Source organism: Rhinolophus ferrumequinum, chromosome 7, assembly GCF_004115265.2.
Source record: "Rhinolophus ferrumequinum isolate MPI-CBG mRhiFer1 chromosome 7, mRhiFer1_v1.p, whole genome shotgun sequence".
Lineage (NCBI taxonomy): Eukaryota > Metazoa > Chordata > Mammalia > Chiroptera > Rhinolophidae > Rhinolophus > Rhinolophus ferrumequinum.
Genome location: NC_046290.1, coordinates 98,764,340 through 98,770,339, shown reverse-complemented (window position 1 = coordinate 98,770,339; position 6,000 = coordinate 98,764,340). Strand labels below are relative to the sequence as shown.

General features: G+C 47.2%; 1 protein-coding gene across 2 annotated transcripts in view; it reads left to right on the top strand.

The window, feature by feature from the left end:
- Positions 1-4,460: 4,460 nt before the first annotated feature.
- CALN1 (calneuron 1) overlaps positions 4,461-6,000 on the top strand; it is a 656,133-nt gene continuing 654,593 nt past the window's right edge. Inside the window, exon 1 of one of the 2 annotated variants that reach the window (XM_033110564.1) lies at positions 4,461-4,634. The gene's annotated coding sequence lies outside the window, so the exon portion shown is untranslated. The remainder of the gene's footprint in view (positions 4,635-6,000) is intronic. The other variant, XM_033110567.1, reaches the window with a different exon arrangement.

The window sequence follows — 6,000 nt, the reverse complement described above, 5'->3', positions numbered from 1 at the left end:
AGCATGAGGCAGTAAGCAGCTCTGGAAACTCAATGTATGCCAAAGCTGTACCTCTGTGTCTGGACTGAACCTGAGAAGGGGGCTCTCGTGGCACAGAGGTCCCCACGATCTGGGAGCAGATTTCACTAACGACACTTTTATCCTTCACCTGTCTAGTTCATACTTCGAATGTGTCATACTCTCTCATGAGGTATTCTGTGGCACAGGGTGCCACCCCTCAGCCTAGGGAGTGGGATAGAGAGAAAGAAGGAGGAAGGAGACAGAACTGGAGAGTAAGGAATTTGGGATGGTTGGAGAGAACACAACAGGGTGCTGTTTCTGCTATTTGCAAACCCTTTGGACTCTTGATCTTCAGGGCAATAGAGGAAAACCCAGATTCACGGGTGATTCAGGAAAGCAGAGCTCCATACCCTGCGGAAAGGGGTGAGGGTGGTGGGAAAACACCCGTACCAAATCCACCCACCAGGTAGACATGCCATGGAGGATGACCCATGATATGTCAGATAACGGGGCCTAAGAACTGACAGGAAGTTAGGTCTGGGACTCAGGGGAGACTTCAACCAAGACTTTACGTTTACAGTTGATCCCATGTGTTCACAAAAATCTCATGGGGTGGGAAACGCAGGGATTTTCATCTCCACTTTATCACTCACAGAATGAGGTGGACATCTTTCTGTCTTCATGGGAGAAAGCTGTAAATGGCATTTGACTTTGGCGCTTTCATAAACTGCTGGTTCCAAATCTTGTGTGCTCATATTCCATGCATGTCAAAGCCATGCCATGTTGGACTGCTTTTTCTTTAAATGGGACCCTATGCATTTCTTTTGATTTAGCAACTCATAGGCAAAGCTAGAAGAGCAGTTATGTCCAGGAGGCCTGTAGTCCTTGCATCTGGGTTGGTCTACTTCTGCAGGTAGGGATGCAGTGAAACAACTCTAGAAAATTTGACTAATATGAGGAAAATGAGAAAAGTAACAAATTATTACTTGTGTATTATTCTAAATGATGTATTTATTGAAGAGACTTTCCCTTGATAATAGGCCATTAGTGACTTCAGATTATTGACATTTTATTAGAACTTCACAGGTGTGAGTTTTATAAATTTTGCATTTTACACTGGGCAGCTAAGCTCACTTAGCTTATTAATGTGGAAATATATCCTCCAGTTCATTTAAACCAGAGTTTGTTGGGGGACGACCCTGTACCAGGCACTAAGAATAGGAAGGTAAAGGACACCTGGCCCTACCTTTATAGAGTGGAAGACAGTCATATGGGAGGAAAAATGGATGTACAGTGTGGTGATTGCTAAAGGAGAGGTCCTTGGTGAAAGGTTTCCCAGAGAATGTAACATCTTAGTAGGGCCTTGATGCCTAAGTAAGAGTTCACTAGGGCAGCAAGGAAGGACATTCCAGGCTGGAGGAACACATGTGCTAAGGCCCAGAGCTGTGTAAGGCTGGCCTCTTACGGGAGTTGTAAGTAGTTTCATGTGGCTGAGGCTGTAGTTTCATGTTAATTAGAAGGGGGCCTGGAAGAGATGAGTGGTAACAAAAGGTAGATTGGGACCAGCAGCTTACAAAGAGCCTATTAGGTAGATTAAGGAGTTTGATTTTATCCCGAACATCATGAGTGGCTAATGTTTTGTATTTTAGAAAGATTGAGCCAATTGTGCTCCAACCGTAAACCCTTGTTCAAGTTTCCTTCATGGCTTACTTGGGTTGTACAACAGATTCCTTAGCAATCCCATGTAGAAGAAGGATCTTTGATGAAGGCACTTTTCTCTTCATGTCACAATCCAGCTTAGCCCAGTAACAGCTTCCTTTCTCCCTTACCATGAAGCCAGCCGGCTTCATGAGCACCCCTTTTCTTACATCTCCATCTGATCATGAACCAGTCTGGCCACTTGATCAGCGCTGGCTGTCTTCCATTACCTGTCCTTGCTTGGTGACTTAGAGTCTGTTCTATTTGTCAGGAGCAAATCTGCCCCATCCCACCATCCATACTTACTTATCTTCCAGGTCCTGGCTTCCTGCTGCCTTGGGAGCCTCCCCGACCCCCAGTGGCTCACCCTACATGGAGAACCAGCGGTTGTGCCATGTGCTTCTTGCTTGTCGCCCTTGTCTCCTTTGCAGTTGTTTGATGTTTGTCTTTCTGCAAGCTCCTGAGCTCCCCCAGGGCTGGCTTCATCTTGCCAGGCTGCCACCATTTCTCCGGTGCCTGGCAGAACACTGGGCACTATTTGTGATGGATGGAGGTAGGGGATTCATTTAGAAATTTCTTTAGGAGACCAGATGAGAGATCAAAGGGCTTGAGTGAAGCCAGAGGCAGTGGAATGAAGAGGAGGGGCTATGTAGGGCCGTATCTCTAGGGTAGCACACACTGGATCCCACTCGATATGGCGTCATGGGAGAGTGGGAAGCGGCAAAGATGATGATGTGAGGGACTGCAAAAACATTTTGTGCTCTCTGCCCGCATTGCTACCCTTGCCCGTAGAGGAAGGAGCAATTTTGCTCCCTGTGATTTTTGCCTTTCTGCCAGTCCCTCTCTACAATAGCCTCCCCAAAGGAAGAGGACTTGCTAACTAGTCACAAGTCTGAGCCTGGACCTGGATTAGCAGGCACCGTCTGGTCCCTGTGCTTAGGAAGTTCATGGCCATGCACAGTCACTTTGTTGCTCTTCGTTTTTGCAGATAGCCCACCTGGACAGGTGCTGCTCAGAGCAGGTCTTGCGGCTCCTCTCTATCTGCGTCTGGATGGATGTCAGCCCAAGGCTTGTCCTCAGGTTTTATATCATCAGACACTCGATGTGGAGCAGAAGACACCAGTGTCCTCCCTTGAACCTCCCAGCCTAGGACACCTTGTCCACGCTCTGTCCAAGGGGCCTTCGTTCTCAGTGGGCTGTTCTCAGAACACAGACTCCTAAGGGGATGAAATGAGTGATGAATTAAGGCTCCCCAATTCCCCAATAGCCTGCACTGTCCAGATTCCAAAATATCACTGAAACGTACTAACTACCTAATGCACCTAACATAGCCAAGTAATAAGCAGAATGATAATGTGAACGTTAGCCAGAGCCGTTCCCTGCTGGGCTGGTGTTCAGTTCAGTTCTCATTTGAGGTTGACTTCTTGAATTGCACCTTAACATTCCTTTGGTTTGAATTCAATGGATAAAAAATTATCTGGGCGTATTTTTTCTTTTTGATATGTGCAAATTTGGTATAATAATTACAAATATGTAATATGAGGATGTGCCAATGGGCTCCAACCTGCAGAGTGATATGAAAAACTTTACTCTCTCTTATATTTTCTTCTAATCTGTAAATGTTAACATTTATATACTAAAATATGTAATATGTGCCAGAATGTTCAGATTATGACTTGATCATGACTATCAAAACACTCCAATTTGGGATCTCCAAGGAAAATTCTTTCCAGTCAGGAAAACAAAACCATACTAGATGTTTCAAACAGATGGCATTTAATACAGAGAATTAGTTACACAGGAATTGCAAAGCTGAAATAACCCAAGAATTATTAATAATTGTAAGAACACCTACTATTCCCTAGGACTGGGGAAACAGAAGGGAAGAGGTGGTCTCACCTGGCCTAGGAGGGGACGTGGGGGCTGGAACTGTAAAATACAAGTGTATGGGGAGGTCATTGGGCTGGCTGCAGGTCATGTGCCTTTACATATGGGTGTGTGGAAAGTGGGCATGTGTGTACATGGACAGGCGTGTGTATAGTGGCAGGCATGTATTTGTGCATGGTCAGGCACACGTGTTTACATGGACAGATGTGTGTGTGGTGGCAGGTGTGTGTGTGTGCATGGGCAGGTATGTGTGTACCTGGGCATGTGTGTACATGGATATACATGCATGTGTATGTGGGCAGATATGTGTGCACACAGGCAGGCTGTGTGTGCATGGGAAGACGTGTATGCGAGCAGACATGTGTGCATGTGTGCAGGAATGTGTTTATGTAGGCAGACATGTGTGTATACATGGGCAGACATGTGTATGCATGAACAAGCATGTGTGTATATGGGTAGGACTGTGTGTGCATGGGAAGACATGTATGTACATAGCCAGGCATGTGCGTTCACAGACAGATGTGTGTGTGCAGCTGACATGGTGGCTGCCACCCAGCAGTTCTCTAGGACAGGAGCACACAGCAGAAACCACACTTGCCTGGGCACTGTCCACCTAACTCCATATCTGGAGAGGGTATTTGCACCTGAGGAGCCCAGCCTCATTCCCTGGTCTGGGTGACAGCATGCGGGCCATTGGTGCCCTGTGCTTCTGATTCAAGCCATGCAGACTACGATCCCCAACCTTCCTGCTGCACATTTCCACCTTCACAGCTCTGTCTCCTTGCTGAAGTGAGAGGTCTGCAGGACGCTGTTCCAGCAGCAGCCACGGCAGCAGCAAGAGCAGCACCGGCACCCTCCAAATTGGGACTCTAGCCCTTTAAATCTGCTCAGTTACCAAAAAAGAAGAGGCATCAGACCCTGTTAATTAAAGCTCGCCCTGGTCCATCATTCTGAGGAGCTGCAGTGCTCCGCTCCTTCCTGATGGCTTAGAGATTCTCCTTAACTCCCACCCATGGATCTTGGAGAATTTCCCCTGAGATCAGCAGGAGGTATGATCCTTGTCGATGGCACTCTGGGGCTTGTGTGGCTCTAAATCAATAATACAACTGACTGCATGGACGCTGCCTGGCCCTCCTTCCTTTCCCTCTTCCCCTCTGCCTCCTCTCCAATTCCCCAGCTTGTGTTTAGTTGAGACAAATCAAGTTTTTATGGGTTTCGGAGGAAGGGGAGGGGTCAGGGGGTCTGGAGGTAGCTCCCAGTGTGTTTGTTTTGGTCCTGGCTTCGCCCAGCTGCCCACGGGCTTGGAGGGGCCAGGAAACATTTTCCTTCAGGCTTGGGACCATGCAAAACTAGCTCCTCCTGGCTGAGTCCCTTCCCTCAGCTTAGCATGAAAAGGGCATAACCCTGACTTGACTTACTCCTTAAATCAATGAGCTCCCACTTGGTCAGTCTGAAGATGGCTGTGCGGCTGTCCCCTTATGTTATTGGAAAACTCAGTGCATACAACTTTCTCTCTGTACATTGTCCCGGCAGGAACACCTGTCCTCCAGTCTCCCCACCCCTCTACTTTGAATGCTGCTTGATTAAAACGCTTGCTGTAGGATTTCAGGAATTCATAACCCTTTTCTTGTGCCTGTTGAGGAAACTCACTTCTAACCGAGTCTGAGGTTCTGTTGCAAAGAGTTGTTTTTATTCAGGAATCTGCTCTAGCCTGGCAGACAGAGGGAGGAGATTTATCTTCCTTTACACTGCATTTTGTAAATTGTACTTGAGCCCAGAGAACATCTATCTGCAAATCCTTCATTGATTTGTTTTTGCCCCCATAGCTTCCTTCTGGGTGAAATGCTCTTCTCGAGTCATACCCAAAGGAAAGGTTTACTTTCAATCAGTGTGACATGACTTCACAGATGTCTCTGAAGGCAAGGTCCTGGCAGGGGGAGCCATTTTTATTGTCCTGAGTAGCAATCCCCAGGAGCCTGGAGCAAGAGTCCATGTGCCTTGAGAGGGGGCTTCTGAGGTCTTATAACCCCCTGCCCACCCCGCCCCAGTAAAGCAGCTTAGGAGGGAAACACTTGTGTTGATTTTCCTAGGGACTTTAAAACACTTGGGATGATTAACACCGTTTCTGAAGTCTTGAGAGGGATCTGAGCCAAAACACAGCTTGCAGGAGTGGGGTTTCCCCCAAAGTTACTGCCTGCAGAGTCCTAAACTGTTTGCACAAATAGTAGTGTGTGCAGTAAATCCTTTCCAGGCCCCCAGCAAAAGATGGGAACTTTCTCTGGGTGAATGTCTTGGAAGTCAGCATATCTGCCTCCCAGACACTGTGGGTGCAATGTGATTCATATTCTCAGAATTATAAAACTCAGCCGCGACAGAAACGCTTCGGTTAGGATAGACTATTCAAAGCCTACAAAT